Below are 15,113 nucleotides of genomic sequence, written 5' to 3'. Positions count from 1 at the left end.
TGGAACATATGTGTTTTATCCTAAGGATAGGGAGCTACATAAATTACACATGCAAAATATGTCAAGCACATGTGAACATGTCCAGAATCAACATGTAATTTTGCTACGGAAAAAGTAAGTGGTGTTTAATTAGCTCATTTATTTAATGGCAGCGGGGGGATCTGTGTAGTGTACAATTTGCAGAAAATGAGATTTTATTTGTCATTGTGCTGGCCATGTTGTGAAGTTGGGTGCCAGTATTTCCTTCCTTTCTGTGAATTTTACTCATGCCCATATATTACAGTTAAGGATTGGAAACTCTTATTGCAAAATTTAAGTTAAGACACGATGAGGTGAGCTCTTCCTGGAGATGACGCAATTCTTGAGTGATCTGATTGTTGCTAGTCAGTGTTGGACCACGCTCTATCTAAACATTCCAGCATTATTTATTTAAGAACATTTGGGGGAGAAAAATATAAGAGAAATGTCTTATAATCTTTCTTGCAATATATTGAGTTTAGACTCAGTTGACTTTCCAGAGAGCTAGAGAATGAAATTGGCCTGAACTGGGACACCAAATCCAAACCACAATCCCTAACTTTGGGGAAGTTCAGATCTGGAAACAAATTTTACACTTGGGTATACTAACTAGAACACTGAATATAGAGAGTTGATGCATGGTGACTTTATACTGGTTTGTTCTTTCTTTGTTTCTTAAGTCTAAAATAAAAGTTATCCAGACAGAAAGTACATATTTGGGTTCTCTTACTGTAACCGACTCAGAAAGGGATTATCATGTTTCCTTCTGATACTTGATTCAGTAGAAGACAATAGCTTACTACTGCTACTAGCTAATGGAGTTATTCTTAGTTCAAGAGATAGGGATCTGTGCTTTGGTACTGAAGGTCCTAGGTAAACTCAGCTGACAATAAAATTGGAAGGAGAGGGGTCATATTTGTTGGTTTTTTTCCCCTATGGAATAGTAACATCTTTTAAATCTATTTTTTGAAAAATAGGCACTATCCCTTTTACACATGTGTAGTTGACAAAACTGTGTTTCGATTACTTTTCTTGCTTCATTGAACTCATTTCCCTAAATCCCAGTAACTGACTAGATAATTTGTGAAATCCCTTGTTTGAACATGTAGTGGAATGAAAGAATTTAAAAAATAATTATATGTATTGAAGAGAATATCTTTTGCAAAGTTTAAGTAACTGTGTGAAGGGGTCAAGCCAAGGTCAATAAAGGGTTGTGTGTGATTGCATGCTTCTATAAAGGGAGACGGAGGAGTATGCAGGCCTATCCAGGGCCAGAGCCTGAAGGGTCTGAGTCACAACCTGAAGTCAGTGAGAGTTGAGGGCTTTCTATACATCAGAAGAGGTGGCCAGGTCTTTGCAGGATCAGGCCCTAAGGGAGAAGCTTCTGGTAGCTGTTTTGGGCTATGACAGGGAGCAGAAATCAGGGGTGGGGCAGGGTGATATATTGTAAAATTTAACTGCAAGGCTTTACCTGGCCTATATGTTTCTTGTTTGTACTTTTCCAAAAGAGGTGAATTAGGTGTAATTTTCAAGGAGGGAGGAGGGGCACATCCCCCTTCAGCCTTGGGGAAGAAACAACAAATATTCCTCAGCTCCAACTTTCAGCTGACTGGAGGGGAGGAAAGCAAGGCTGCAGAGTGGGAAGCACAGGTGGGTTTCTGCTGCTGCTTTTTGCAGCAATGCTCAGATGAATTCTCATCTACTCTCACACCTCAGCTGTGGAGTGGGGGTGCTCAGCTGAGGGGAGGCAGCTGCATTGCAGGCTACTGCCAACGGGAGCCACTCTGATTTCCTGCTGAATCTTCTTTCTAGAACTGCAGAGCTCCCCACTTGGCTGGGCCGCCCAAACACCGGCTGGCTCTGAGCACAGAGCAGGGGGAGCCTGGCTTGGCAGGTATGAGAATAAACTGCAGATGCTGCTGTTTCTTCTTAGTCTCCACCTTCTCTGCTTAGCTTAGAGCCAGGGGACATACCCAGTAGGAGAATGGAGTGGGCATGGCTTGCTGGGGAAGTTTGCGGTGGGACAGGTGCAACATAGGAGAATGTTGTGGGGGAGGGGGAATGGCTGGAGAGCCTTTGAGAGGGGACAGGACTGTGGGGAGGGGGACCTTGCAGAGGAGGGAGCTGGGGCAGGGACAAGCTCACTGTGAGAGTAGAAGTTGGAGTGAGTTCAGTGGGGGGGGGGAGCGAAGCAGAAAAGAGGTGAAGAAAGGGGACACAGAGAAGGGGTCCTCAGGAGGCAGGGTAACAGGGGCGGGGACAGTATTGAATGTTTCATTAAAATCCAGTCAGTCATTTAAGATGCTTTTCTGTACTCTGAGACCTGAAAAATCAGATCACTGTTGAACTTGCCTTGGAGTTGCTCTCAGTGAGAGCAAGTGATGCTAACATATTTGAAAACCTCCAGTTCAAATTTAAGAGATGAGTGATTAAAAGTGAAGAGCACTTGTAAGAAATCAGAGTGCTCCTGTGTGGGCATGGCTCTGGCAGTTGCCAGGAGACCCCTTTGCTTCTGCAACATTTTTGTGTTAGCAGCTGTGTATTTATTGTTGTTTTGTTTGTATAATAGTAGCAGCTAGGACCCCTAGCCTGGGCTAGGGCCCCACTGTGCTAGGCGCTATACAAACACAGAACAGATAGACTGCCCTTACCCCCAAAGATCTGTAATCTAGATTGTAAACCCTTTGGGACAATATGGGTTGTCTGCTCATATTTCTTGTACTGGGGCTCTTTTTTTTTCCATGTAAAAAGAATCAACAGATACTTTCCTTATGAATTATTTTTATTTCACGTTCATTTGCTCTTGTTTTCTTAATGGAAAATCTCCATATAGGGCTTGTGGTGTGTGCTGCTTTGTAAGAGGTCTGCTCAGAACTCAACGCAAAATGGCTGCCAGCTTCTGCAGCTGGCAGAATGCTTGGAGCTGTAGCATGCAGAAACAGTCATGAGTTATGCCACAAATACAGGCATAATTTTTGCCTTGAGTTGCCTTCCCCAGTTGAGAATATGAGAGTTAAACTAATCTTATTATCTATAATTGCTAAATATCAGTCTCTCTCCCGTTCCCCAAAGTTGGGTTCACTCACATGTGATGGTGCACTGACACAGCCAGGAAATTCTGGTGCACAGTGGAGTGGTTGGAACAGAACGCAATCTCTTCCAGTGTTCGGGGGTGTTAAAAACTGAAACCTTTGTGCAATAGGATGAGCACTGCAACAGGTCATTACACAGGTTTACCTGCAAGGATCCAACCAGAGTCTACCACACACCTCCTAGTCAGGGCTTGCAATCAGGATGTTAGAACTCAATGGAAATCAGCCCAAACAAGACTCATTACAAATTTGTCCAAAACCTATTGATCCAATCTTTATCAGCTTTGGGGCTTTAACTGTTTAAACTCTTCAGTTCTTTAACAAGGAGATGTTCTGAAACTCTCCTGATTCCCAAAGCGCCTCCACCACTGCTGTCCACATAGCACCGGGATGACATACAATAAATCTTTAGTCACTGGTCCCCTTCACAGAGACATATTAGAAATCACCTGTGTGGCTGAAACCTAGGGGCTAATGGTTCTGTTGTTCTAATCACCAAGCACTTCACCGGTCAGGGGCCATGTAGTGCAACTTCACAGGCTGACATGATGAAGATTAATTCCAAGGCTCAAAAGAGAGAGAGAGAGAGAGAGATAGTAGTGCAGAAGGTCAGTCAACACAAGTGGGTGTTTTATGGTACTGGAGTCATGCAGGAAAATCTTAACACAAAACACTTAGACAATTCTCTACTCTGTCGATGAACTGAGTATAAAAAGGACATCAGGGAGCAAAACTGAGGATTTACGTGCATTGGTCACGGAAACATGTTCAAGAGAAGTTTCTAAGGGATCTTGTTTTTTTTATCCTTACTGCACTGGTGAAATTGTATAAAGAACAGTTAATTCCTAATGCAAATTATATCCCAGTCAGTGTGGTTCCATGGCTAATATGCTGTGAGTGTGCTAGTTGCAAAAGTCAGAGTTGTTCACACTGGGGCAAATCCTGCCACTCACTTTACAAGGAACACAAGGTGCAGAATGCAATAAGCATGACTTTTCTTGTGTGGGTTGGGGCCCGGCTGTGCAGAAACCTCCCAGAAGGATTTTACATTCCCTTTGTTCCCATGGAGTAGGCTCCCACAGTGGCTCTGCATACTTACTGCATGGTGATGGGGGAGGAAGGAGGATGAATGTGGGGAATGAGCATAACCAAAGGATCCTTAAGCTGAGCTGCAGGCCCAAAGAACCCAGGTTAAAGGCAGAAATGGGCCACATGTGTTACTTTTCCCCAAAGGAGCTGATGTCAGTCAGGTTTGCAGATGCCTTTGTCCCTACCTGCAGGTCAGAGTGGAGTGTTCCAGGCCCCAAAACCGCCCGCCCTTTTGAACGGACCTTGCTCACAGGAGAGGGATTTGTTTTGCAGAGTTTTTTTAATGTCTTTAACAGAGTGGTGATGATAGAAGTGAAGGACAAACAGTACATGCTAATATTAGGCAGAATCAGGCAGTAAGACAGCCTCCAGAATCTCCCAAGGCATCTCAGTCCTAGCCTGCAACACTAGTGCTGTCCCCCCTGCAGGGCCTTTGCTGAGCAGCTGTTTAACAATCATGTTATAGTGGTTTTGTGGTGCAGCAAGCCTGATTCTTAATTTACTCATTTGGACCCCAGTCCCAAAGGGAAGAGTTAGGTCTTCTCACCTGGCCGCTTGAGAAACTTTGTCTTTTTATTTGGCCCTGGACATTCCTTTGTTTGTTTGTTTGTTTTCTCTGTTGCTTTTTTGAGAACACCACTCTTACTATTGAGCACCAGTCAGTGAAATGCAAAACAATCAAAATAATCTGCTACACCTGGTCTTTACTTTTATCCAACTTTAATTCCAATTCTCTGGCTTCTAGCCACAACCCACTGCTTTCCTTTTATCTCCTTCCTGAATATTTTTTCTACTGTGGTATAACAATGATGAGATAATATTTGGCCCAAACAGTAGAAAGCACTACATTTGAATTTCTGGCATCAAACATCCTGTCTGCACTTTTAAAGGTATCAGATGTTTCAGGCTTCCAATTGCCAGTTTATATATTGGTGTGTGTTTGTGGAGATCTGACAAATGGGTGTTTCAGTTACCAGCCAGCCCCATTGGTGTATCAAAACACAATCTGGAATGGGAGTTTATTACTTTCCGTTGTTTGTGTTCACAAAACAGCTATTTTAATGCAAGTAAGTATACTGCATGATTTAAATCTAACAAATAGAACTCTAAAAAAAAAAAAAAAGACACACGGAAGTGTGCTAAAATCAACTGTCTAGAAGCATCTGCGTGTGAAGCTTTTTTGTTCTGAGGATGGAGCCATATCAGGGAGCCACACTGATCTGACCTTTGATCTATTTATTGATATTATACTCTTGTATTGTATTTCATTATATTGTTTAATATATAGCTGTGACAGAAGTACATTTTGAGCCCATATCTGTACAGCACATGTTGAATATTTAGCTAGTGGAGTCTTAAATAAGTTATAACTTTTATGTGTTGTATCTGTTTTTCTCTTCTCTCTTGTGAGCATATAGATGCTATAAATACCATTTGTATGTATTATATTTGATCTCTGTCATTGCTGTTTAATATTAGGCAAGAATGAGGAAATATTCCAAGCCATGTACATACCACAGCAAGTCTTTATTGGTAGGAACTTAATGTGGCACAATGATTGCCAAAAAAACCCAGTGTTTGCCAGATTACTATAGAGAGATCTGAAATTTCATGGTTTCCCCACACACCTTAGAGTAGGAATTAACTATGGTCTTTGTGTGGTATCTTTGGTACCGTTAGCAAATTCTGATTTTGGTTTTAATGCCAGCCGCTGTATCTGTCTTGTATCAATGTATTCTTCATAAAAGGAACAAAAAAAGCAAACTCACCTTTTGTTTTTAAAAATATAGTGATTTTTAAAATCCTTGTATAAAACTGCTGGAGACTTTAGGCACTTCTAAAATGCTGTAGCTAGCAACTTAGCAGCCCTTTAAATCTAATTTTCTCTGTTCTTGCCAAAAAAAACAAACAAAAAAATCAGCCCTTTGGAATTGATGTGGCTTCAGTTAAAGCTGCATTTCAATGGAAAGAACAGGCAGTTTTTAAAATCATTTTTCTGTTCAGGTCTGAGTTACAGGCTGCTGGGGTTTTTCCTCAATGTTAGTTTAACCTAAAATACCAGCTTGAACTGGAGCTACATCAGTTTCTGGGCCTGTCATCGCAATCAACGTGGGGGAAATTCACCAGGTAGCAGAAGACTGAGGCGGGAGTCGTTTGTCTCCTGCACCCCATTTCAGTCATGTGGCCAGCTGTTTAGAAGGTGCACTATGGGGCAGAATCTGTTTCATCCCAGTGGTTGAAGCTGGCTAACGGATGCGTTTACACAACTGCTGTGGGAGGGGGGAACTTGAGATTCTTTGCTCCTGTAAATCTCCACTCTGACTTGTCCTCTCTGTGCTCCTGTATGGGGCACAGCGTGTGTGCACCTATAGAGCCCCTGCCTCACATTCCCTGCTCATATACTAGCACTTCCCAACTGCAGGGGAGGGGGTTGACTTATCCTGGATGCTGTCACACTGGAGCAGTGAAATAGGAAGCTGTAACCGCCTTCTTGACAGCTCACTACACCCTTTTCTCTGCTGTGCTCAGTGGAAGCTGCTGAGAATCTATCTATCTATCTTGGCCTAGAGTGGCCAAGTGAGAGTCTCAGGGTCTGCTGTTAGTTCTGTTCCTCTTGCCTGGCAGGCTAATTGAATAACTCTGTAACTGAAAATTTCTATTGCAAATTTTAAATCCTGTCGTAATTGTGTATGTTAAATGATGTGAAGCACCTGAGTTTTGGGAAAGGATCTGGACAATTCCAAAATAGTAAAAGATATTTTTCTTAAGTTTATGTTTTTGCCTAAAAACTTTTCACTGTTTTTTTATTTATAAATGCAAAGATGGGGCAGATCTACATGCCAAATTATTTTGCAGGTACATAATTCTAGATGTTTTTAAGTATAGATAAGTTCACATATTGTACATATATAAAAACGATTTTATCAACCTTTAAACTTTTATTCGGTTGTATCGAAAAATCTTTTTATTGAGGGCAGTGATTTTATGCATACACAGATTCACACACAAACTTACGTTTTACTGCTACTCTAGACTTTGACCTTTTGCCTCTTATTTCACAGTACTCCCAAGGCAAGTTAATTGCTCAGTGAACTGCATGCATATCCCTTATAAAAACTTTTGAAGCGAAATGCATTACTATTAAATTTGTTGTAGAAAACATGGCTTTAAAATAGTCATAAAAACAATCAGAATGCCAAATATGCATGCTTTTAAAAAAAAAATTATGTTCCTTCTAATTTAGTTTGTACATGATCATTCAGATACAGAGTTAAAAATATAGTCCAGTGTAACTGAACAGAAAAAAATGAGAATTATAAATGAGGCATGTTTTTAAAACAGTGATCATTAAAATCAACAGGAATTTGTCAATAGGAACTGCAAATTAGACTCAGAGCATCCAGAGCTCTTGTAAAATATCCGATCTTCACCAAAATAGTTTCAAAATATGTATTTAGACAGGAAGAACTAGTCCTCCTCAGTCTTACCAAGTATCAGCTGATGGCAAGTAATCACCCATTTGTGCAACAGTTGTGTACCATATCATATCTACAGCTGTTCAGAATTAATAATGGTATACAGCAATTTCTTAAGTAAAGTGCTTTACGAACATTATTTAGGCCTTTCAGCACTCTTGGGTGGTAGAAAACTGCTGTTTTTCAGCTGGCTAAACTAATTTACAGAATAGTTAAGGGCAAGATGTTAAAAAGTGGCTTGTGATTTTTGGCGCCTCACTGTTGGGCGCTCAACTTGAGACACCCTGAAGGGGCCTGGTTTTTGAAACTGCCGAGTACCTCAGCTCCCGAGTCAAGCCGGAGGAGTTGTGGGAGCTCAACACTTCAATATTAGGCTCAAGTTAGCGCAAGGTGGGCAGCCAAAAACTGAGGCACTCAGGCCAACATTTTCAAAGCAGCCAGTAATTCTATGTGATTTGCCCGAGACTACTCAGCAAGTCATTTCAGAGAACTTGAACCAAGGAGTCCTAACTCCCACTCTGCTCTGACCACTCGAACACACGTCAGCCTATTCTGCTCCAAGGACATATGACTCGCTTGTGATAAAAGTGACAGTGTCACTTGCAGCAGAACAGTGCGCTACTTCAGCAAGTCTGTACAAGTGGGTTTGAACCACCGCTTACAAGCTCTCCTGGCCCACAGATTCTCCACGCTTTGATTGCCCCTCGCTCCCTACATGCTTGAATTTTATAGTGAAAGATAGGTTTCAGAGTAACAGCCGTGTTAGTCTGTATTCGCAAAAAGAAAAGGAGTACTTGTGGCACCTTAGAGACTAACCAATTTATTTGAGCATAAGCTTTCGTGAGCTACAGCTCACTTCATCGGAGGATGAAGTGAGCTGTAGCTCACGAAAGCTTATGCTCAAATAAATTGGTTAGTCTCTATAGTGAAAGATAGGCTATGAGCATGATTAGTAATTTGCATTGCTACTCCGGTCTCCTGTTGCCTGTTGAGAACTTGATTGTGTGTTTCCATGTGAACATCCAGCTGGCCTTAGAGAGACTGCATAAGGCTTTGCATTCAGTATCATTCATTCAGGTAGCATACCTTGTAACCATTAAAAGCCTTCACAAAGAGAAGACATCAGTGTGCCTCTACCAGGCCCAACAAATGACTAGAAAGAACAAACAGAATCCTACTTGTTCATCACGAAGCCCTAATTCTGTTCTAGAAAAGGCTTAACTTCTAAAAATTGATAGATTTGTTAGTACCAGTGATAGGAAACCCATTGTCCCACAACAACATCTGGTCTTATGTTTCTCATCTGTATCTGAGGGTGCTAGCGATTTGACAGGGGATTCCCAAGCTGATCCATGCAGCATTTTTAGTGAAGGACAGGCTGGTCACAAAGCCCAGACCTGTTTCTAGCACCAAGGTACAGAACAAATAGGGGAGATGAAGAGCAAACATGGACAGTGTGATTAACTTTTTTTTTTTTTTTTAAGGTCAATTTTTGTCATCCTTGCAACAGCTAAAAATACACAAATACATTCCTGAGATTATCGTAAGAATTGCTGTCATTGCTACAATGATATTATTATTATATAGTGTCTAAAGACCTCAACCAAGATTGCCCCATTGTGCTGGGTGCTGTACAAACACATAGAATGTCTGCCCTGAAGAATGTGGTCTAAATAGCTAAGGCAGACAAAGAGAGGGGATGGGAATCAGAAACTCAGAGTGGTTACATGAGTTGCTCAAAGTTACCCAGCAGGTCAGTGGCACTGCCAAGAACAGAATGCAGTTCTCCTGACTCCTAACCTTATGCCCAATCCACAGATCCACTCTGCCTTTCATTGCCCATTTATGAATGGGAGATGGGTATCTACAAGATAATCTCTCTATTAAAATGTGTAGCACCCTGAACAAATTGAGAACTTCTGGAATATGATGACAATAACTTTCCATGTCAGAAGGAGTGGATCATTATCCTTTGTGATTTAGCACCTTGAAGAGCAATTCAGCATGGCTGCAGGTTAAGTCACCCAACCTGTTGGGTTAGGGTTGTAAGTGTAAAAGTTTAGTTGAGTGTGCACAACTACTCTGGAAGCAGGGTTTTATGATTGGCTTAGAATGGAAAGCAAATCAGCAACAGAACCTTGGTCTTCTAACTTCCAGCCCCATGCTCTGTCCACTATAGCACGGTGGCAGCTGAGAACTAGACCCAAGTGCCAGTCCTGACTCTGCCACTGACTGCGAGATCTTGGACAAGTCACATAATTTTTATATGCCTCAGTTTCTCCATCTTTAAAATGCCGATCACTATGCTTATCCACTTTTATAAAGCTCTTTATTATTATTATTATTATTTTATTATTAATAAAGTGTTATGCAATATCTCTATAAAAATCAGTGGGATCAGCTAACAACATTTTATTCTCTATATTCTCGAGAAGCATTTTTCTAACGCATAACGTTTATTAACAGGCTTAATGTAGGACAATGTAGCCAGGGGGAAGGAGTCATTTCCTTAAAGAAGAATGGGGTTGTTGGGCAAATACCGCTCACTGTAAGGGTTCACAAAGCTATGGGTAGGTGTTTGGGAAACTCTGGAAATAGATGAATTAAGGGTAATAGTCACCAATAAGAATGCATTGCAGTTTTGTCTATTAACATGAAAAATATAATGCAACCTGAGTTCCTTAAATAGCTAAGATATCATTGCTGACGCAGGAAATTTGAAAGAACAGATTCATTGTTGTTTAGGTTTTTGAAGAGAATCTGTTGCTTCAGTCTCTTTCCCATTCTGCTGGAAAGAAGAATACAATGTTGTGGATATTTTTCCTTGTACCTGTGGCCGCATTTCACTAGGAAAAAACTGAGGCTGTACTAGTCATTAACCAATCCTGTCCTGTAAATGGAATGCACTTAATAGAGTGCTGTGGTATACCCTGAATTTTAGCTATAGATGTCTCTTTCACTGCATTATGATCTTTTCCCACTATTGTCAAGTCTTGAAGATATGGAGAATGCTCAGAAGCTAATACAGGGGACAAAGCACCTGTCCAGAGTATATCGGCAAACAGGGTAAAAAGCATATTAGTAAAGTTACCCTAATGTGGCTATAATAGACGGTAGCTGGTCAGCAAATGTTTTGTTTTGATTTCATTTTCAGATAAAATAGAGAGAAATTTTTTGAAGAAGCCAATATTATCTCCAGTGATTTTTGATTTTTTGGTAAAAAAAAACAAACAAACAAAAAAAAACATTTTTGTTTAGTCAAAAATCAATTTTAACAGAAACTTTTTGGCCAGTTCTAAACTATAGTCCCTGAGCTTCCTTTTCACTTTGCAGTGCATTTTCATTGAGTTTAGATGTAAAGCAATAGAAATGTCAACAGTATTCACCATAGGGATGCAAAAAGGCATCAGTGGGTGGGGAAAAGTGATGGGGCTGGAGGTGAAAGGGGAACAGTCCCAGTATCAGGGGAGGGAGACACTTGCCAAGGGACAATAGGCAGCTCCTTCCCCTGGGAGTCTCTGATTGACCAGCATTTCCCAGCTCTCAGGATTTAGCCCAGTTCAGGGGCCATGTGGAGCCTCTTTTGGCTCCATTCATTATGGCTTAGTGGAAAGGGGCCCTATAACTTCCACACTGGAACCAATTAAATGCCTGGTTTAGGAGAGCTGGGGTGATGGGTGGGTAGCGCCCCTCCCCTGTGTTAAAGTTTAATAAAAATTGCAGTCTGCCACTTAATTCCATGCATGCCTCTGTTCTCATTTTGCTGCTATGTCCACATCAGTAGCCGTGCTTTAATGCCTTTACATACCCAACCCTGAAGCCTTATATCCCTTTAGTGGAACATCCCAAGATTTAGAAGCCAACTCACTATGCTCTGAACTTTTCCTTTAACTTGACTAATATCACCATTTCACTTTACCAGTGTGCCACTGCCTGGAAGCAGCAATTGGAATCAGAACATATATTACATTTCCCTGAAGACCCCAAGGTGTAACACTGAAAACAAAGGCTTAGCTACCTAAATAATTGCTCATTCTGTATGAATATTCTCAGCAGTGCAGCAACAGGATCAAAACAATGCTATTAAAGGCACAGTAAGTGTCAAGAGAAGAAAGTGACAACACTTACAATAAAAGCTAGAGTGAATGCTTACAAGTAGCTGCCAACCATCCTCTGATACATTTAAACAACCCTTAGGCTTGCCAACCAGTGTCACCCAGGAACCACAAAGTACCTGATTCAAAGCCCTAGCAGGGGAATGAGCAATAATTAGTTATAGCATGGGAAGGCACATCCAAAACGTTTTATGAAAACAGAACAAGACTCCAAATTTCTGCTTCTATCAGACAAAGCTTATAGGGTATGCAGGATTCTTTTTTTAAGCCTAACTCACATGAGTAGTGCAGCTGGAGTCAATGAATTTGCACGAATAAGGACTGCTTGGGTCAGGAAGGGCTTACATAAATTTGAGCTGAGTCCCTATAGTTTCAAACTTGGGTACATAAAGTTAGACAGCTGAATAACTGTCCTAATTTTCTGAGTTGCTGAACACCCCCAGCTCCCATTCAAGCCCTCAGAACAATCAGGTCACTTAATTAGGTGCTGAAATATCTGCATAGATGTCTAGCTATGGGTACCCACATCTGAAAATGTAGTTATAGTGATCACGGAGCTGCTCTTGCTACCATGGTGGACAATAAAATTAGCTATTGGTTTCACTAGCAGCGTGACTGGACCCCATTTCACTCCCTCTCTCGGTTGTTGTCCATGATGTAAAGCAGGGGTCTCAAACACGCGGCCCCCAGAGTTATTTCCTGTGGCCCACCAGGCTCCCCTCCCCCTGCTCCCCGTCCCCACAGCGTGCTGCGTCCCCGCTCCTCTGCCTACCTGCAGGCACTTCTGGCCACCAAACAGCTGTTTGGCGGCGCTTAGCGCTTTCCAGGAGGGAGCGGGGAGGAGCGGGGAGTTGCGTGCTCAGGGGAGGAGGCGGGGAAGAGGTGGGGATTTGGGGGCAAGGGTGGGGATTTGGGAAAAGGGTTGGAATGGGGGGGGGAAGGGGGGGGAAGAGGTGGAGCAGGGGTGGAGACTCATGGAAGGGGTGAAGTGGGGGCGGGGCCGGGGGCAGCGTGGATGGGTGGGGTGTCAGTGATGTGGCCCTCGGGCCAATGTACTAGTCCTCATGTGGCCCTTGTGGTGATTTGAGTTTGAGATTCCTGATGTAAAGGAACCTTAGTTGCTGTCACTATACGCATGAGTGGAGATGGCCAAATGCATTAGATTCTCACCCCACTCTGGCTCCTGTAAACTAGGGAAAGAGGCTGGAGCAGCACAGAAAGGATCTAAATTCCCAGGACCTGATGAAGACAACAACAAACTCTAGCAAGACCTATCAGGGGCATGAAGGAGTGGAGTCCCTGCACACAGTTGGAGTCCCAGCTGCAGAGATCTGGGCAGTGCTGCTCTCTGTAGGTAGACCTCCTGGGTGGTCTAATTTACACCAGACTTGCTCCAGTCTCCAGAGCAGCTCAGAAACAGACAGGTGCACAGGTGGTTTTAAAGCCAGCTTAGCCATCCCTCTTCCCCTTGGGCTGTGAGGACTTAGAGGTGCAGCCTAGCCTCTGACCGAATGTCACTAAGGCTGCATACTTTGTCACAGAATGCGTGACACTGAGTAATATTGTACAGACCAGGACCCCATTGTGCTAGGGGCTGTTCAAACACAGAAAAAAAGATGATCCCTGTCCCCAGGAGCTTACAGCCTCAGATGAGATAACAAATGGAGACAGACAGGGAACAAGGAAACAATGAGACAGTGCTGGTCAGCTGATAAGCAGTGATCTTGGCACACCAGCAGCTGTTATGAATGTTTAAGTGGAGCTCTTCCCAAGTGTGAGGGGAAGCATAGGCAAAAGCAAATGTTTGAAATTTAACAAGTGGGTGATGGAGGTTGACATCATGGGCTGACAGAAGGTGAAAGTCCATATCGTTCAATATTGAATGAGAGACTATAGGTAGGGTGTGGATAGGTTGTGAAGAACCTTGAAAGTGAAGATAAGTGAGACGGTGGAGGGATTCAAAGAGAGGTGGTATGGTTCAAGTGACAGGCTAGCAAAGTGATCTTTAGAATTGCATTCTGAATGGATATAAGTAAGTAGGGTAACAAGGCATTTTCCAAGGCCAAAGAGAAGGATGTTGCAGTAATTAATATGTGATATGAGACCTTGGATGAGCATTTTAGTTGTGGGGATAGACAGGAAAGGCCACAATGTTATGTAGAAAGAATCTGCAAGACTTAGACATAGCCTGGATGTGAGGACCTGGAGAGCGTCCCAAGCTGAAGACTACATCCACGTTGCAAGGCTGCCTGACATGCAGAATGGTGATCGACAAAGGATGGAGCAGCGGGTCAGAGTAGTAGCTCTGTTTTAGCCAGGCCGAGCTAGACATTCGTGACTAGATAGCCACGAGGTAATGTCAGAGAGAGAGGCTGAGATTTTAGTTTGGAGGGAGGAGACTGGTTTGGAACAGAGAGTTAGGTCTGTGAGTGTTCAGCATAGAGATGGTAGTTGTATTTGTGTTTACGGATGAGATCACCCAGAAATAAGGTGCAGAAGGAGAATAATAGTACTTTACACATAACATCATTCACTTGCAGATCTTAGAACACTTCACTATAATTATTATTTTATTTCTACCAAAATATTTTATAAATATCAATTAAACTGCAAAATATCTTGTAAGTACTAGTATCCCCATTCAACTGATGGGAGAACTGAGGCATATAAGTGAGATAACTTGCCTAAGATCACACAATGATTTATCTGCAGAGCTGGGATTGGAAGTCCTGACTCTTGAATCCCACATTGCCCTGTATGAAAAGCTTTTGCGTTTTCCCCCTTTATTTGTTTGCCACATTGAAGTAGCAGATATAATTCTGCAGGTCACCTGTACTCTCATGCCCTACATGGGAACATGAAGGACAACTCCTTATTACATTAAAACTTGTTATGACCCTGAGGCAGCATTACCAACAGTGGCAAAATGTGCTGCAAGACTTCACTCTGCAAGACCTCACACAGAGGGTGAAATCCTGGTCTCACTGAAGACAGCTGGGGCACTCCCATTCAATGGAGTCAGGATTCCATCCCCAGTTTTTGGTGTTCATGCTAGGCTGAATACTTCCAAAAAGGGAACAGTAAAGGGAACAGTAGTGTGACATTGTTGGGTATAAGCACAAATACCATACTGGGAGCCCTAAATGCAAAGGATACAGGCAATGCCGCCATTTGAGGAATAGATCACGCTAATATTACTTCTGTTGGAATATTTGGGCCACATTCTGAGTAAATCCACCAGAGTAAATCCAGGTTTATGCCAGCGTACCTGAGATCAGAACCTGGCCTTTTGTCCGCTATACCGCCCAGTGGCGTTTCTTCAG

At 42.4% G+C, this 15,113-nt stretch overlaps 1 long non-coding RNA gene across 1 annotated transcript in view; it reads left to right on the top strand.

Moving 5' to 3' along the window:
* Window positions 1-1,283: 1,283 nt before the first annotated feature.
* The window catches only part of LOC122462481, a 122,014-nt gene continuing 108,184 nt past the window's right edge, over window positions 1,284-15,113 (top strand). The window contains exon 1 of the long non-coding RNA XR_006285035.1: window positions 1,284-1,668. This is a non-coding gene — a long non-coding RNA (uncharacterized LOC122462481). The remainder of the gene's footprint in view (window positions 1,669-15,113) is intronic.

This window comes from Chelonia mydas, chromosome 11 (genome assembly GCF_015237465.2).
Source record: "Chelonia mydas isolate rCheMyd1 chromosome 11, rCheMyd1.pri.v2, whole genome shotgun sequence".
Lineage (NCBI taxonomy): Eukaryota > Metazoa > Chordata > Testudines > Cheloniidae > Chelonia > Chelonia mydas.
The sequence above is the reverse complement of the archived record's forward strand: the minus strand, read 5'-3'. Positions and strand labels throughout refer to the sequence as shown.